The sequence below is a fragment of the Taudactylus pleione genome, unplaced genomic scaffold (assembly GCF_031769625.1).
Source record: "Taudactylus pleione unplaced genomic scaffold, aTauple2 ptg000800l, whole genome shotgun sequence".
NCBI classification, from domain to species: Eukaryota; Metazoa; Chordata; class Amphibia; order Anura; family Myobatrachidae; genus Taudactylus; species Taudactylus pleione.
Window position 1 is genome coordinate 1,513,063 of NW_028285202.1, and position 20,169 is coordinate 1,533,231.

General features: G+C 47.5%; 1 pseudogene across 1 annotated transcript in view; it reads right to left on the reverse strand.

Moving 5' to 3' along the window:
* LOC148474924 (uncharacterized) overlaps positions 1–20,169 on the reverse strand; it is a 65,021-nt pseudogene that overhangs the window by 32,199 nt on the left and 12,653 nt on the right. The window contains exon 4 of the transcript XR_015872814.1: positions 9,851–10,345. The product of XR_015872814.1 is annotated as an uncharacterized LOC148474924 (transcript). The remainder of the gene's footprint in view (positions 1–9,850; positions 10,346–20,169) is intronic.

Here is a 20,169-nt window from a genome sequence, read left to right on the forward strand (position 1 = left end):
TTCTGCTGAGAGTATATGAGTTGTACAGAATTGGGAATAAGACGGGGAGGATGGGAGATTTGGAAGGCGAACAGAATAAAAGAGGTTAATAAAACAGGGACAGGATAGCAATGAGAATGATGGAAAGGATAAAGAAATTGATTTCACTGGGCTTAGACAAAAATAGTACACCACAGGCTGCTCTCCCTGTATAATAGGACAATACAGGCTGCTCCCCCTGTATAAGACACCACGGGCTGCTCCCCCTGTATAATATGACACCACAGGCTGCTCCCCCGTATAATAGGACGCCACAGGCTGCTCCCCCTGTATAATAATAGGACACCACAGGCTGCTCTCCCTGTATAATAGGACAATACAGGCTGCTCCCCCTGTATAATAGGACACCACAGGCTGCTCCCCCTGTATAATAGGACACCACAGGCTGCTCCCCCTGTATAATAGGACAATACAGGCTGCTCCCCCTGTATAAGAGGACACCACGGGCTGCTCCCCCTGTATAATATGACACCACAGGCTGCTCCCCCTGTATAAGATGACACCACAGGCTGCTCCCCCGTATAATAGGACGCCACAGGCTGCTCCCCCTGTATAATAATAGGACACCACAGGCTGCTCTCCCTGTATAATAGGACAATACAGGCTGCTCCCCCTGTATAATAGGACACCACAGGCTGCTCCCCCTGTATAATAATAGGACACCACAGGCTGCTCTCCCTGTATAATAGGACAATACAGGCTGCTCCCCCTGTATAAGAGGACACCACGGGCTGCTCCCCCTGTATAAGATGACACCACGGGCTGCTCCCCCGTATAATAGGACGCCACAGGCTGCTCCCCCCCTTATAATAGGATGCCACAGGCTGCTCCCCCTGTATAATAGGACGCCACAGGCTGCTCCCCCTGTATAATATGACACCACAGGCTGCTCCCCCTGTATAAGACACCACGGGCTGCTCCCCCTGTATAATATGACACCACAGGCTGCTCCCCCGTATAATAGGACGCCACAGGCTGCTCCCCCTGTATAATAATAGGACACCACAGGCTGCTCTCCCTGTATAATAGGACAATACAGGCTGCTCCCCCTGTATAATAGGACACCACAGGCTGCTCCCCCTGTATAATAGGACACCACAGGCTGCTCCCCCTGTATAATAGGACAATACAGGCTGCTCCCCCTGTATAAGAGGACACCACGGGCTGCTCCCCCTGTATAATATGACACCACAGGCTGCTCCCCCTGTATAAGATGACACCACAGGCTGCTCCCCCGTATAATAGGACGCCACAGGCTGCTCCCCCTGTATAATAATAGGACACCACAGGCTGCTCTCCCTGTATAATAGGACAATACAGGCTGCTCCCCCTGTATAATAGGACACCACAGGCTGCTCCCCCTGTATAATAATAGGACACCACAGGCTGCTCTCCCTGTATAATAGGACAATACAGGCTGCTCCCCCTGTATAAGAGGACACCACGGGCTGCTCCCCCTGTATAAGATGACACCACGGGCTGCTCCCCCGTATAATAGGACGCCACAGGCTGCTCCCCCCCTTATAATAGGATGCCACAGGCTGCTCCCCCTGTATAATAGGACGCCACAGGCTGCTCCCCCTGTATAATATGACACCACAGGCTGCTCCCCCCCCGTATAATAGGACGCTACAAGCTGCTCCCCCTGTATAACAGGACGCCACAGGCTGCTCCCCCTGTATAATGGGACACCACAGGCTGCTCCCCCTGTATAATAGGACGCCACAGGCTGCTCCCCGTGTATAATAATGACACCACAGGCTGCTCCCCCCGTATAATAGGACACCACAGGCTGCTCCCCCTGTATAAGTTGACACCACACGCTGCTCCCCCCGTATAACAGGACACCCCAGGCTGCTCCCCCTGTATAACAGGACGCCACAGGCTGCTCCCCCTGTATAATAGGACGCCACAGGCTGCTCCCCCTGTATAATAGGACGCCACAGGCTGCTCCTCCTGTATAATAGGACGCCACAGGCTGCTCCCCCTGTATAATAGGACGCCACAGGCTGCTCCTCCTGTATAATAGGACGCCACAGGCTGCTCCTCCTGTATAATAGGACGCCACAGGCTGCTCCTCCTGTATAATAGGACGCCACAGGCTGCTCCCCCTGTATAATAGGACGCCACAGGCTGCTCCTCCTGTATAATAGGACGCCACAGGCTGCTCCTCCTGTATAATAGGACGCCACAGGCTGCTCCTCCTGTATAATAGGACGCCACAGGCTGCTCCCCCTGTATAATAGGACGCCACAGGCTGCTCCTCCTGTATAATAGGACGCCACAGGCTGCTCCTCCTGTATAATAGGACGCCACAGGCTGCTCCTCCTGTATAATAGGACGCCATTACCTGCACACAGGACACTGGTAAGCTGCAGTCGCCTCGGAGGGGAAGAATCAGGCGGAACTCATACACCGGAAGTCATGTGGAACACTGAAGACGGGAAGTGTAGTGGAGCGCACAGAGCGGAAGTGGGGTGTGCGTGTGTTTCCGGGTCAGCAGGCAGGGGGGTGATAGGAGGAGACATGGATACAGAGGGAGGGGTGAGAGCCGGACCGTGCAGCTGCCTCTCTGGGGAGCTGTGTAATGCGCCTCCCCGCCCGTGGGTGTCAGTGCCTGGGGAGGGAGAGAGCACAGCCGGCTCCCCGCACCCTGCTGCTGTATGGGGAGCAGGGAGATGGCTGGGGGATGGTGGAGGGGAGCAGGGAGATGGCTGGGGGATGGTGGAGGGGAGCAGGGAGATGGCTGGGGGATGGTGGAGGGGAGCAGGGAGATGGCTGGGGGATGGTGGAGGGGAGCAGGGAGATGGCTGGGGGATGGTGGAGGGGAGCAGGGAGATGGCTGGGGGATGGTGGAGGGGAGCAGGGAGATGGCTGGGGGATGGTGGAGGGGAGCAGGGAGATGGCTGGGGGATGGTGGAGGGGAGCAGGGAGATGGCTGGGGGATGGTGGAGGGGAGCAGGGAGATGGCTGGGGGATGGTGGAGGGGAGCAGGGAGATGGCTGGGGGATGGTGGAGGGGAGCAGGGAGATGGCTGGGGGATGGTGGAGGGGAGCAGGGAGATGGCTGCTGGTGCTAAAACTGATAGATCACACACTTGCTGCATATGGGGAGTAGGGTGACAGATATTCTGACTACAGTATTGCCTGTAATTAATAAGGAATTACCCATTGCCCAGTGTAATATTAGGAGGGTAGGGGGCAGTGATTGTGAATGCCAGTGTGCAGACCACCTGCCATACTGTGTGCCGTAACGGGGCACTGGCATTTGGCCCCCTTAGATAATTGTCATAGTGTTACAAATTGTCCAGCAAACTGTTGCACTTTAAAAGAGAGTTGGGGGCTTGAACTAATATTTGTAATTAATATTCAAAGTCACAGTCACTTAACACTCGGTAATCGGGGGAGAGGTACCTCCAGTGGATGTATATTCCTTGTAGGGGCAAATACAGGGTATATATAGTGATCACCGGTAGCCTTGAAATAAGTTTTCCCAATGAAATGTCTTAATATATGTATAAATACATTTTTAGGATATATTTATCCAGACATGTGTTTTATGTATTGACATCAGCGCAGACACCTACTGTGTTGTTTCCCAATGAAAGCCTCAGCGTGCTGGGAGACTGTATCATGCACTTACCTGATGCTGGTAGGGACCTTTATGTTATGGCAAACGGCTGTATGGTATTTGTAGTACACCGGCTGTCTGATGAAATAAATGACCACGGCATTCAGCTTATGCTTCCCTATGGGCTGTACCAGTGCCTCCGTGGCCATACTGCTACTCCTCGTTACCTAGAGGATTCTGGTAGATGGCTTGTGCCCTGATTTCATCTATTGCAGCGGGGAGAAGCCCACAGCGGTAATACAAATTACCCTCATATTAGTAGAAATTAATAATCCGTATAAATAGCACTATAAAGCCATATCACAGTATATCCATCATCCATAGACATAGGGGTCAATCTACTTAGGTGTGAACTGCAAGGTGCATAGCTAATTCATTTTGCAATCCAATTAGCAACTCGCACTGGTCAGTCAGACTGAATTCACAACTTTCCATTCGCACCTCCCTGATGGTGAGAGATGGAAAGGAAAATGTTTATTTTAAGGTTAAAATGTGGGGACACTGTGCTGAACCCCTTGGATACCCCCTCCCTGATGACTAGTTAGGCATTTCGAAGTTTTAAAGTTCGCTTAAGTATTTCAAAAATTACATGTAATTTTTGGGGAGTAAAAAAAAATGTCCTCCAGTTACCCCTAAATCAACTTTTTGGTTAGTTAAGGCACCCCAAAGTTAATTACAATAATTTTTTAGTTGAAAGATAATTGTGTTTATATATTTTTTTCAATGTGCCCTAAAAGTACCCCCAAATCACCCTTTTTCTTGCATTTTTTGTTTCATTCGTTTGAGATTAAAACGAGAAGTTTGTTTTTTATAATTTTCTTGCATTTTTCTAAAAAAGCACAAATCAGCCATTTGACACCATTTGAAAACCTACAGTAACCTCCTAATGGTCACAAACAGCCGTCTATACGGTCCTGCTAACGAAATTATCCATTTTGGGGGTTCCAGGATGGTCTCCCCACATTTTCATGCATTTCTCGCAAATCTCATTTGCGAGTAGTGCGAATAGGTATTTTTAATTGGATTGGAGAATTCTCGGGAGCGCGCTTTGCGGCGAAGTGTGCGAGTTTAAAGAAACAAACTCGCTACTTGCAATTCGCACCTAATTGGATCGAGCCCATAGTCTATACAAATCACACTATAAATCCATATCACATTATATCCACCATCCATGAAAATTCACTTTCAATGACAAATGTAATGTCTCCTCCTGTCCTGCAAAGAAGACAGATGCTGGGTGTTTTTGAGAAAGCATGTTCTCTAAAAGGCCACAATTGTGTGCGTATGCTAAGTTACAAATGTCTCAAGGTGTGAGCAAGTCTTCGCCCACATTACGTCAGGCATAGGTCACGTTCACCTGCGACCATTTTTTTAATACATTTATCCTGTTAAAAACAGCAGGTACAGCTCATCGCATGCAAATAATCTTCCTAAGTTACAGTCGCAAAATCACTATAATGGCACAAGCAATGCAAAACACACCTAGCAGTGCCAGCGATTATTCTGCTATCAGCCAATCAGGAGCAATTAGGCTGCGTCACCATCATTATCAACATGTATTTGCGTTTCCCTCAGTCACCTGCTAACAACACCTTGTTATTAAATGTGTATAATATACTAATAATACATCCAATATGTGTCCATTATATGAGACAGGAACACCTACATCTATACTCTGATCACATGACACCTTGCTCCGCCCCTCCATATCATGTGATTACACAGGAATAATGTACCCAATACATCCGCTCATTATATGAGAGTCACCTAACTATACACTGGTCACATGACACCAGGCTCCTCCCCTCCATATCATGTGATTACACAGGAATAATGTACCCAATACATCCGCTCATTATATGAGACAGTCACCTACCTATAACTATACACTGGTCACATGACACCAGGCTCCTCCCCTCCATATCATGTGATTATACAGGAATAATGTACCCAATACATCTACACTCTGATCACAGTACTAAAGACGTGGTCTGTGGCTTTAGCCCTCTGTAGAGGAAGGGAGGTAATATCACTGGTCTCTGTATATTATCCTCATACTTCATATGTCAGCATTTCAGTTTTTAAAGTTGTACCTTAAATAAATATGAGAAACTCAAATTAATATGACATTTGTGACTTTTTTATTTTCTTTATAAAACTGTGCCCCCTCTACTGTAATATGGTGCAGGTGCATTTTCCCATGAAAAATATTATACCCGCAGATCACCGATATCTGTTACAGAAGTAAATACTGCAAGTAATTCAGAGCAGAAGGACTTTGGAACCTAAGATACCAGTTGGGGAAGCCCTGGACACAAACAGAAATGATCACCTGCAACGAGAAGATCCTGCACAGCTGAGATGCATCATGGAACCTGAGTACTACAGAGAAGTGGGTGATGGAATCTCAGAGATGGGGAAGTTACGGGGAATGCACAAGTCATCTATATCTACATACATAACTCTGCGCAACAGTGACCATGTTTCCTACAGGAAATAGTTCTAATTGATTTCAGAATGCAAAGAACGAATACGACTCTCAGCTCTGAGATATAGCCCATTTATGATGATGTAGGGGTATATTGTTGCGTACTAAGTTTTGGCATCTAGAGAATATATAGTCAGGTGCATAAATATTGGGGCATTGACAGAATTTTCATGTCTTTTGGTCTCTATTCACCACCACAATGGCTTTGAAATGAAACAAACAAGATGTGCTATAACTGCAGACTTTCAGATTTAATTTGAGGGTAATTACATCCAAAACAGGTGAACGGTGTAGGAATTACAACGGTTTCTATATGTGCCTCCCACTTTTTAAAGGGGCCAAAAGTAATGGGACAAACTAAACAATCCTAAATCTAACTTTCACTTTTTAATACTTTGTTGCAAATCCTTTGCAGGCAATTACAGCCTGAAGTCTGGAACGCATAGACATCACCAGACACTGGGTTTCATCCCTGGTGATGCTCTGCCAGGCCTCTACTGCAAATGTCTTCAGTTCATGCTTGTTCTTGGGGCATTTTCCCTTCAGTTTTGTCTTCATCAAGTGAAATGCATGCTCAATCGGATTCAGGTCAGGGGATTGACTTGGCCATTGCATAACATTCAAGTTTTTAGCCTTAAAAAACTCTTTGGTTGCTTTTGCAGTATGCTTCGGGTCATTGTCCATCTGCACTGTGAAGCGCCGTCCAATGAGTTCTGAAGCATTTGACTGAATATGAGCATATAATATTGCCCGAAACACTTCAGAATTAATTCGGCTGCTTTTGTCAGCAGCCACATCATCAATAAATACAAGGGAACCAGTTCCATTGGCAGCCATACATGCCCACGCCATGACACTACCACCACCATGCTTCACTGATGAGGTGGTATTATTTTGGATTCCTAGGCTAATTCCAGACAGTTACCGGGAAATCCTGACACAATGGCAGTACAGCATTGTGTCAGGCCCTCTCTGCTGCTATTTCTCCAGTCTGCCCCATGGCCTGCCTCCTCTGTTTCAGCCACGGGTGCTGGCATGGGAGACAAGTATTGCTGAGCCTAGTTCCCCATCACACAGCTGAAGGAAAGCTTTGAGACTGGGCTGGCAACATATAAGGACATAACCAAGAAGAGAGTTAAGTCTTCAGGGATTTCGGAACGTTGTGGCCAGTAGACTAACAAGTGATAATACATATGGTAGGGGAATGGGATAAGTGTTAAGACGTGGTAGGGGGTAAGGAGTTCAGTGGTGTGTAACAGGGAAGTAAAAGTAGGGTAGGGGATTGAAAGAGAGGGAGGTAATAGGTTGAGGTAGATAGAAAGAAGAAAAGGGGGGACAAGTCCAAGGGACAAATTGTGTCATTGTATTATCTGGGCAGTAGCCTGAATCAGGAAGATGGTATTATAGTGAGCACACCCGGGTTCCCAAACTGCGTGGATCTTATCGGCTGTGTTGTGCTGGAAGCTAGTAATAAACTCCATTTTATTTTATTGTAATTTCTATTTATTGAAGATTTTGTGGTATTAACATGGAAATATACACAAGAACAAAACAAGGTCAGCATATATACAGAAAAGATGTGCAGGAAATTACAAACAACAACGTGTTAAGGTCACTATTTAACAACATTATACATAGCTAATATAACAGAAAAATAATAGAGAAAGACAGGGAGAGGTGGGACATTTAGGTTTTGTCTGCTGAGATAGTTGGCATTCCAAATCCTAATGCCAGAAAAATACACTGCGGTGAGAGCTTGCACATTCTTCTCTACCCAAAGGAATATCCTTGATGTCTCCATGGTCTGGGCACTCTTGAGGTCCCCTGATTATTCAAATATGCTCCTGAGATAGCACTGTCTGTATGAACGTAGATTGGCCGACCCTTTACGTAGACCTGAGCTAGAAACAGGTCTATGTAAAGGAAATTTCGGGCATTGAAGACAGCCCAAAAGGTCCAGAACATATTGTACATGATATGGAGTGAAGAATCTTTCAACATCCAACTGCCCTGAAACCTGGACTGTAGGAGCACTACTCCTCAACTTCAGAGACTGAAGTCCCTTGTTCGAAGGATTTAATCTGACATCACCAAAGGATGACCACTGTTTAGGTTGCCCATCAACAACCACCAGTGAAGAGAATGGTATACTACAGATGAGGATGGGATCTGTACCACTTAAATCTATTTCTGGAACTTCCAAGAGTCAAATTAGGCAAATTAGACTGCCTCATAAGTGGTGACCATCTTGTCCAATGCCTTCAAGCATAAAAGTACAGAGAGACATCTTTTTTTTTTTTAGGAGCTATTTTAACAATCTCTCTCAGAAGAGACTCTTATTGCCCAGAAGGAAAGACCCTTCTGAGTCTGGTATCGAACAGCCTGCCCAGGAAAAGCCTCTTTTGAGATAAAACTAGATATATTACCCAACCATGGGAAACCAAATCTGTTACTCTACATTGATCTAACAATCTCTTGAGAAACCAAAACCACTTTTATCAAAAGGGCATCTCACCCCTCTGGACCTTAGAAATGCCATCAATACTGCTAAGACTTTGGTAAAGACGCTGAGTGCAGTAACCCAAAAGACCTGTTTGGCATCTGAACAACAAAAGATTTAATTAAATCTTATACCTCTCTGTCTGGCGGGCACCGGGATAAATCCTGCTGAAAGCAACTTCTGAATTGCCTATTGTAGAGCCAGACACTTCCTTTGATCCACCGAACTGGTAGAAGTGAAGATCTATCATATGAACCCATGTATCTATACCTCTTACCCAAGTGTCTTAAAATAAATCTAACCACTTATCCCTGAAGCATAACAGATGAGCTTCCACCAAGGGCTTCTCCTTATGGGCGTCCTGTCCATCATGCCTAATGTTTGTGTGTTGGTCTGGGGCCTGGATTGCTGTCTGACCAATCTGGTTTGTCCCAACCATGGAACACTGTGAGGTTTTGTCTTGAATCCAACATACTTTCCTCCTCTGTTCTGGGCCCTGAAAGGAATGTGAGGGAAGGAAAAAAAACTAACCCATCTTCAACCTTGGCAGCCACAAAGGTAAGAACAAAAACATAAAAACTGCCAAAATGAAAAGAGGCTGAAGAAGTGCAGTTCAGAACACTAGCTCTACTCGGCACTAACAAAAACTGATCTCGGAATGACTGATGGGAATAAGAGAGAGAAGCTACTGATGGCGCCGGTTTTCAAAATGCCCAAGCTCTTCACACCACACACAGTATCCATTGTGTCCAGTCTCCCCCAGGGATGAAAGTTTCTTATAACCACCATATCTCTCGGCTGGAGAGCATGACAGGCATTTTCGATTGGAGCTGTTTGTATGCCTGTCACAACTTATTAAATCTGTTTTAGTTGATGGAAACAAGATCACAGTCAAAAGAAATCAACTCCTTGGCTTTGGAAGAGGCAGAGCAGGTACAGACATCTGACAGAATAAGTAGACTGCAATAAGACCCATAGATGTGGTTCTGTTCCAGGCTTATGTAGATGAATCACATTTCACCTATGTCTGTGGATGGCAACAACTCGATTTTTAAATTGCCCTCCGTAACTGATAGGTGATATTAATGTTTACAATTCAGTTAAAGAGTTATATTAACATCAATGACTTTTACAATATGTAGATTGTTGCCACCCTGTTGCATAACTATCAGCTCATTGATATTGTTTTCATCTTGTGTGAATTTTCTGATGTGAAACAAGATCTGATTTGTGTGCAAAGCATTTCCCACACTCAGTACATGGAAATGGTTTCTCACCTGTGTGAATTTTCTGATGTGAAATAAGATGCGATTTCTGCGTAAAACATTTCCCACACTCAGTACATAGAAAAGGTTTCTCACCTGTGTGAAGTCTCTGGTGTTTAATAAGATCTGATATCTGTGTAAAACATTTCCCACACTCAGGGCATGGAAACGGTCTCTCACCTGTGTGAGTTCTCTGATGTCTTACAAGATATGTTTTATGTGGAAAGCACTTCCCACACTCAGAGCATGGAAATGCTTTTTTATCTGTGTGATTTGTGAGATGTGAAACAAGAATTGACTTCCGTGTAAAACATTTCCCACACTCAGGACATGAATATGGTTTCTCACCTGTATGACTTCTTATGTGTGTAACAAGAGATGATTTTCGTGTAAAACATTTCCCACACTCAGAGCATGTACATTGTTTCTTATATGTGAGATTCTTCTGCCTAATAAAGACTGACTGATTATTAAGGCATTTATCAATTTCAGGACAGGAAAAGACTGCAGCATTAGTATGAGCTGTACTATGTGCACCAACATCTGAATTAATGGGACACTCCTCTTTGTTAGAGGGATCAGCTGATATAGCTGCACTGTGATGTACTAGGGGTATTTTTGGGTTAATGGAGATTTTTCCTCCAGAATTTTGTGTGATGTTCTTCTCTTCAAATGTAACATCTGGAAACCTAGTTAGACATCCATCTGAGGTATTCCTGCCTTTGTGTCCATCTGCTAGGAGGAAAAGAAATATATGGGAATAAACTTCTTTTTTTTCTATTTAATTGAGGTGAAAGCATCTATACTATTAGTGAGTTCAATATGTCCTTCTGGTCAAAAATGCCGGAGACCAGCTACTTATACAGGAGGAAGCTTCAGTATATATCTTATGGAGAGGGAAATAACCTGCTAATTTGTTTTGGTATTGCATTAGTTAAACTATATTGAGAAATAAAGATTCATGTATCATAAGACAAGGAATATAAAGAATAATATCACATGTGGTAGTGCAGAGAAATGATCATGGGTAATGTCACAAGGGGTCTCACACCATTGATCAGTGATGGATGAGATACACCAGTGAATGTGGGGAGGAGACTGGTCAGATCTCTGGGCTGGTAACACACAGTGACATGATGTGAGGAGGAGAGCAGGACTATAATAGGGGCTGATGGCTCCTGATCTATGAGATACACCAGAGTGTGTGGGGAGGAGACTGGTCAGATCTCTGGGCTGGTAACACACAGTGACATGATGTGAGGGGGAGTACAGGAGTATAATAGGGGGTTGTGGATCCTGATGTATGAGATACACCAGAGAGTGTGGGGAGGAGACTGGTCAGATCTCTGGGCTGGTAACACACAGTGACATGATGTGAGGAGGAGAGCAGGAGTATAATAGGGACTGATGGCTCCTGATCTATGAGATACACCAGAGTGTGTGGGGAGGAGACTGGTCAGATCTCTGGGCTGGTAACACACAGTGACATGATGTGAGGGGGAGTACAGGAGTATAATAGGGGGTTGTGGATCCTGATGTATGAGATACACCAGAGAGTGTGGGGAGGAGACTGGTCAGATCTCTGGGCTGGTAACACACAGTGACATGATGTGAGGGGGAGAGCAGGAGTATAATAGGGGGTGATGGATCCTGATGTGTGAGATACACCAGAGAGTGTGGGGAGGAGACAGATAAGATCTCTGGGCAGTTAACACAGTGACATGATGTAAGCAAGGGGGGGAGTAGGAGTGCAATAGGGGCTTACGGATCCTGACTCCCTCACTGGGCAGATACATTTCCCTCATTAGTCTGTACCGACGGAGGATGTAGGATAAAAGATTGTTGCAGGGACTGAGCAAGGAGAATATGTGAATGTTCTGAAATAAGTGTTTTTAACTCACCTGTGTTGATATCTGTAGGGATTTCCTCCTCCTTACACTGCCGATCAACCCTCACATATGTCTCTTTTTCTCCCTCTATATCTTCTGCCTTATTATTAGTCACATATGTCTCTTCTTCTCCCTCTATATCTTCTGCCTTCATATCAGTCACATACGTCTCTTCTTCTCCCTCTATATCTTCTGCCTTCATATCAGTCACATACGTCTCTTCTTCTCCCTCTATATCTTCTGCCTTTATATCAGTCACATATGTCTCTTCTCCCATCATATCAGTCACATACATTTCTTCTTCCTCTGTATCTTCTGATTTATTATCTGTCAGATCTTCACCCTAAATAACCCACAAAATAATAAAATTACTTAATAATGTCTGATGTCATTAGTTGATACTAAACAGATTCATATCAGTGTATAAGACACACACAGTTGCTTTACAGATCATACAGTGAAAAGGCACTTTGGTAGATTGGTGAGACCCTTTATCCCATCTACCTGATGCTCCTGTGGGAACCTGTGATTCTCCTCTGTACAATCCTGTGAAAGAGGACGGGGACATCTCTCTGAGGTATTTCTGTTACTGGGTCTATCTGTAGGAGACACACAGTGACTGAGTACATTGTATATATGTCATTATCAGATGATGTGTGTATATAGGGGGCCCCATACCTGCTCTCCCCTGTACAATAAACGACACTCCCCTCTTGCCCAGTGATGTGAGGGGCCGGAGATTCTCCATCATCACGTCCTTGTACAGACCCCTGTGTTCTTCTATATACTCCCCCTCCTGCATGGAGACATAGACAGTGACATCCTGACACCTAATAGGAACCTGACAAACACAATGATACAGTCATCACCCAGACACATCCCCTGGTGTTACTGTATAATGTCCCATTCCCAGCAGTCACCTCTCCAGGCATCACCCAGACACATCCCCTGGTGTTACTGTATAATATCCCATTCCCAGCAGTCACCTCTCCAGGCATCACCCAGACACATCCCCCGGTGTTACTGTATAATGTCCCATTCCCAGCAATCACCTCTCCAGTCATCACCCAGACACATCCCCCGGTGTTACAGTATAATGTCCCCTTCCCAGCAATCACCTCTCCAGTCATCACCCAGACACATCCCCTGGTGTTACTGTATAATGTCCCATTCCCAGCAGTCACCTCTCCAGTCATCGCCCAGACACATCCCCTGGTGTGACTGTATAATGTCCCATTCCCAGCAATCACCTCTCCAGTTATCACCCAGACACATCCCCCGGTGTTACTGTATGTCCCATTCCCAGCAGTCACCTCTCCAGGCATCACCCAGACACATCCCCTGGTGTTACTGTATAATGTCCCATTCCCAGCAGTCACCTCTCCAGTCATCACCCAGACACATCCCCTGGTGTTACTGTATAATGTCCCATTCCCAGCAATCACCTCTCCAGTCATCACCCAGACACATCCCCCGGTGTTACTGTATAATGTCCCCTTCCCAGCAATCACCTCTCCAGTCATCACCCAGACACATCCCCTGGTGTTACTGTATAATGTCCCATTCCCAGCAGTCACCTCTCCAGTCATTACCCAGACACATCCCCCGGTGTTACTGTATAATGTCCCAGCAGTCACCTCTCCAGTCATCACCCAGACACATCCCCTGGTGTTACTGTATAATGTCCCATTCCCAGCAGTCACCTCTCCAGTCATCACCCAGACACATCCCCTGGTGTTACTGTATAATGTCCCATTCCCAGAAGTCATCTCTCCAGTCAGCAGCTGAATGATCTTGTTGGTGAGTTCCAGGATCTTCTGGTCATTGTGTCTCTCATGTATCAGTGAGTGAGGTGGAGGCACCGTGATGGAGGCACATCTGATGGGTGTTTTCTTCACTACTGTGTAATTCTGTGAATTGAGAGAGAACAACATTGAAAAGTGAAATAAAAGACAACTATTTGGAGTTATTTTTTGGGAAGGAAATATAACAGTGTAATATGTAAGGACATTCCCCATCTTATATGTAACAATTTCCTATATACAGGAAAGTGGAGTGTTTATAGCACAACTCCTGCTATCCTGAGTGGGCCCAACATTTAGCGTCCTCTGTCTATGGTCGGCACCCACAGAAGAATCACCTGCTTTGGACGTAGTAGTACAAACAATAAGATGATGATGTGATGGGAGCTGGAAAAAACAGGACTGAGAACAGCCGCCCACTGAGGGTGACAGGAGCTGCAGGAGACGTTGGCTGTAAGACTGTAATACTATTGTATCTATAAAGGATTCCACAGAGGACAGAAGTGATGTCACTGTGACACTCCCAGATCCCCTCACCTCTCCAGTCATGTCCCTGTATTATTACTATAGATATAAGTGATGTCACTGTGACACTCCCAGACCCTCTCACCTCCCCAGTCATGTCCCTGTATTATTACTATAGATATAAGTGATGTCACTGTGACACTCCCAGACCCTCTCACCTCCCCAGTCATGTACCTGTATTATTACTATAGATATAAGTGATGTCACTGTGACACTTCCAGATCCCCTCACCTCCCCAGTCATGTACCTGTATTATTACTATAGGTATAAGTGATGTCACTGTGACACTCCCAGACCCTCTCACCTCCCCAGTCATGTCCCTGTATTATTACTATAGATATAAGTGATGTCACTGTGACACCCCCAGATCCTCTCACCTCCCCAGTCATGTCCCTGTATTATTACTATAGATATAAGTGATGTCACTGTGATACTCCCAGATCCCCTCACCTCTCCAGTCATGTCCCTGTATTATTACTATAGGTATAAGTGATGTCACTGTGACACTTCCAGATCCCCTCGCCTCCCCAGTCATGTCCCTGTATTATTACTATAGATATAAGTGATGTCACTGTGACACTCCCAGATCCCCTCACCTCTCCAGTCATGTCCCTGTATTATTACTATAGGTATAAGTGATGTCACTGTGACACTTCCAGATCCCCTCACCTCCCCAGTCATGTCCCTGTGTTATTACCAAAGATATAAGTGATGTCACTGTGACACTCCCAGATCCCCTCACCTCCCCGGTCCTGTCTCTGTATTATTACTATAGATATAAGTGATGTCACTGTGACTCTCCCATATCCCCTCACCTCCCCAGTCATGTCCCTGTATTATTACTATAGATATAAGTGATGTCACTGTGACACTCCCAGATCTCCTCCCCAGTCATGTCCCTGTATTATTACTATAGATATAAGTGATGTCACAGTGACACTCCCAGATCCCCTTACCTTCCCAGTCTTGTCCGTTTATTATTACTATAGATATAAGTGATGTCACTGTTACACTCCCAAATCCCCTCACCTCCCCAGTCATGTCTCTGTATTATTACTATAGATATAAGTGATGTCACTGTGACACTCCCAGACCCTCTCACCTCACCAGTCAGCAGGTAGATGATCTCCAGGGTGAGATGTAATATCCTATCAGACGTGTGACTCAGGTCCGTGTCCATCCTTAGTGATTTAAACAGGACACGTCACACAATCATGTGACGTATAAAAGAAAACTCTCTGGATCCACACCGCGTAATTGTCTAGGAATAAATATAATCATTAAAATAATGTAAATAACATCACATTGTACACATGTAATATAATCAAATACGTGACCATTCCCATTAGTACAAGGAACCAACACCTGAGCATTAATCAGCTGACGTTCTGGTATCCAACAATATTGAGAAAGTTGCAGCCTGTCACACTGTGATAGTGACAGCACTACAGGGGACTTATACACATCACCAACATCCGATCACTACTTTCCCAACAGAAAAATAAATATCACTATAAGCCTTCTCCCAGGGTAATATTGCAGTGTGGACACCTCTGTCACTTTATCACACATATCAGATATGGTTTGGCATAGATAACATCTGTATAGTGATGTAATGAGAGCTGTATTATGCTATGATAACAATCCCCCTCCAAGTAACTACATATAAGGGCTGTAACATATCTGGGATGCCCCCTTCATGCGTCATTCATTGAGGTATCCCCTCTCTCCATCCTGGGCTTTCAGCGTTTCATTCTGATTGGCTTTCCCAGGACACAGTAAGTGGTGAGTGAATGGGGGAGCAGCCAGTCACAGGGAGATGATAGGCAATAGTGTATCATGATGAGCTGGAGCACACAGTGAGCAGAAAACCGCGGCACCAAGCTCATTGCTGGGACAGGCAGCTTTGCAGGGTCTCTATGATCTCACTTGAGAAAGGTTCTGAGCAACAGGAATCCCCCTTATGTGCGCACCTGCAGATTATTATACTCAGAATCATCTCACGATATCAGCTGTGTTATAATTTACCCCCCATGTACTGAGCAGAAGGATTAAATAAAAAAGAAAAGTGAGCCAAATGAGTGAAGATTTTGCTGAGAATATATCAGTTGTACAGACATGGGAATAAAACAGGCAGGGGGGGGGGGGGACTTGAAAAGTGAGCAGGATAAAATAGTTCAATAAAAGAGGGACATCAATGAGGGAAATGATAAGCAAAACTGGATTTCATTAGACTTGTAACTTCACAGTTGTACTGGAATCATAAGTCACAGCATGCCCTGTCATGCAATCAGACAGTTACGTTGCCAGTGCCACTGCCCTAATATGTATGTCTCATGACCTTTCCAGGCATACGTATGTAGGGTAGGCCGGGGTGAGACATTTGCTGCTCCACCTGTATAATAACAATAATAGGACACCGCAGGCTTTGTCCCCTGTATAATAACAGGACACCACAGGCTGCTCCTTCTGTATAATAAAGGGACACCACAGGTTGTGTCCCCTGTATAATAACGGGACACCACAGGCTGCTCCTTATGTATAATAGGACACCACAGGCTGCGTCCCCTGTATAATAGGAAACCACAGGCAGCTCCCCTGTATAATAGGAAACCACAGGCAGCTCCCCTGTATAATAGGAAACCACAGGCAGCTCCCCTGTATAATAGGACACCACAGGCTGCTCCCCTGTATAATAGGACACCACAGGCTGCTCCCCTGTATAATAGGACACCACAGGCAGCTCCCCTGTATAATAGGACACCACAGGCTGCTCCCCTGTATAATAGGACACCACAGGCTGCTCCCCTGTATAATAGGAAACCACAGGCAGCTCCCCTGTATAATAGGACACCACAGGCCGCTCCCCCTATACAATAGGACACCACAGGCCGCTCCCCCTGTATAATAGGACACCACAGGCCGCTCCCCCTGTATAATAGGACACCACAGGCCGCTCCCTTTGTATAATAGGACACCACAGGCCGCTCCCCCTGTATAATAGGACACCACAGGCCGCTCCCCCTGTATAATAGGACACCACAGGCCGCTCCCCCTGTATAATAGGACACCACAGGCCGCTCCCCCTGTATAATAGGACACCACAGGCCGCTCCCCCACGTATAATAGGACACCACAGGCCGCTCCCCCACGTATAATAGGACACCACAGGCCGCTCCCCCTGTATAATAGGACACCACAGGCCGCTCCCCCTGTATAATAGGACACCACAGGCCGCTCCCCCACGTATAATAGGACACCACAGGCCGCTCCCCCACGTATAATAGGACACCACAGGCCGCTCCCCCTGTATAATAGGACACCACAGGCCGCTCCCTCTGTATAATAGGACACCACAGGCCGCTCCCCCTGTATAATAGGACACCACAGGCCGTTCCCCCTGTATAATAGGACACCACAGGCCGCTCCCCCTGTATAATAGGACACCACAGGCCGCTCCCCCTGTATAATAGGACACCACAGGCCGCTCCCCCTGTATAATAGGACACCACAGGCCGCTCCCCCTGTATAATAGGACACCACAGGCCGCTCCCCCTGTATAATAGGACACCACAGGCCGCTCCCCCTGTATAATAGGACACCACAGGCCGCTCCCCCTGTATAATAGGACACCACAGGCCGCTCCCCCTGTATAATAGGACACCACAGGCCGCTCCCCCTGTATAATAGGACACCACAGGCCGCTCCCCCTGTATAATAGGACACCACAGGCCGCTCCCCCTGTATAATAGGACACCACAGGCCGCTCCCCCTGTATAATAGGACACCACAGGCCGCTCCCCCTGTATAATAGGACACCACAGGCCGCTCCCCCTGTATAATAGGACACCACAGGCCGCTCCCCCTGTATAATAGGACACCACAGGCCGCTCCCCCTGTATAATAGGACACCACAGGCCGCTCCCCCTGTATAATAGGACACCACAGGCCGCTCCCCCTGTATAATAGGACACCACAGGCCGCTCCCCCTGTATAATAGGACACCACAGGCCGCTCCCCCTGTATAATAGGACACCACAGGCCGCTCCCCCTGTATAATAGGACACCACAGGCCGCTCCCCCTGTATAATAGGACACCACAGGCCGCTCCCTCTGTATAATAGGACACCACAGGCCGCTCCCCCTGTATAATAGGACACCACAGGCCGCTCCCCCTGTATAATAGGACACCACAGGCCGCTCCCCCTGTATAATAGGACACCACAGGCCGCTCCCCCTGTATAATAGGACACCACAGGCCGCTCCCCCTGTATAATAGGACACCACAGGCCGCTCCCCCTGTATAATAGGACACCACAGGCCGCTCCCCCTGTATAATAGGACACCACAGGCCGCTCCCCCTGTATAATAGGACACCACAGGCCGCTCCCTCTGTATAATAGGACACCACAGGCCGCTCCCCCTGTATAATAGGACACCACAGGCCGCTCCCCCTGTATAATAGGACACCACAGGCCGCTCCCCCTGTATAATAGGACACCACAGGCCGCTCCCCCTGTATAATAGGACACCACAGGCCGCTCCCCCTGTATAATAGGACACCACAGGCCGCTCCCCCTGTATAATAGGACACCACAGGCCGCTCCCCCTGTATAATAGGACACCACAGGCCGCTCCCCCTGTATAATAGGACACCACAGGCCGCTCCCCCTGTATAATAGGACACCACAGGCCGCTCCCCCTGTATAATAGGACACCACAGGCCGCTCCCCCTGTATAATAGGACACCACAGGCCGCTCCCCCTGTATAATAGGACACCACAGGCCGCTCCCCCTGTATAATAGGATACCACAGGCCGCTCCCCCTGTATAATAGGACACCACAGGCCGCTCCCCCTGTATAATAGGACACCACAGGCCGCTCCCCCTGTATTATAGGACACCACAGGCCGCTCCCCCTGTATAATAGGACACCATTACCTGCTCACAGGACACCGGGAAGCTGTTGCAGACGCCTCGGAGGGGAAGAATCAGGCGGAACTCATACACCGGAAGTCATGTGGAACACTGAAGACGGGAAGTGTAGTGGAGCGCACAGAGCGGAAGTGGGGTGTGCGTGTGTTTCCGGGTCAGCAGGCAGGGGGGTGATAGGAGGAGACATGGATACAGAGGGAGGGGTGAGAGCCGGACCGTGCAGCTGCCTCTCTGGGGAGCTGTGTAATGCGCCTCCCCGCCCGTGGGTGTCAGTGCCTGGGGAGGGAGAGAGCACAGCCGGCTCCCCGCACCCTGCTGCTGTATGGGGAGCAGGGAGATGGCTGGGGGATGGTGGAGGGGAGCAGGGAGATGGCTGGGGGATGGTGGAGGGGAGCAGGGAGATGGCTGGGGGATGGTGGAGGGGAGCAGGGAGATGGCTGGGGGATGGTGGAGGGGAGCAGGGAGATGGCTGGGGGATGGTGGAGGGGAGCAGGGAGATGGCTGGGGGATGGTGGAGGGGAGCAGGGAGATGGCTGGGGGATGGTGGAGGGGAGCAGGGAGATGGCTGGGGGATGGTGGAGGGGAGCAGGGAGATGGCTGGGGGATGGTGGAGGGGAGCAGGGAGATGGCTGGGGGATGGTGGAGGGGAGCAGGGAGATGGCTGGGGGATGGTGGAGGGGAGCAGGGAGATGGCTGCTGGTGCTAAAACTGATAGATCACACACTTGCTGCATATGGGGAGTAGGGTGACAGATATTCTGACTACAGTATTGCCTGTAATTAATAAGGAATTACCCATTGCCCAGTGTAATATTAGGAGGGTAGGGGGCAGTGATTGTGAATGCCAGTGTGTAGACCACCTGCCATAGGTTATGCCTAGAATAGAGGGCTGCAGGGGACCTGTGACGTCACACCCACGTGACCTGGCATGAAAGGGGGAAGGGCGGGGATGCTAACGGGGGACCAAAAGTGTCCCCTCGCGGGCTCGCCATGCTTCGGGCACGGTGGCTCGCGCAAATATTTATTCCCCCTCTATGTCCTCGTGGATGGTAACACGAGCGGTCCACCCCTCCTGCAGCGGTCACGTGTTTGGTATG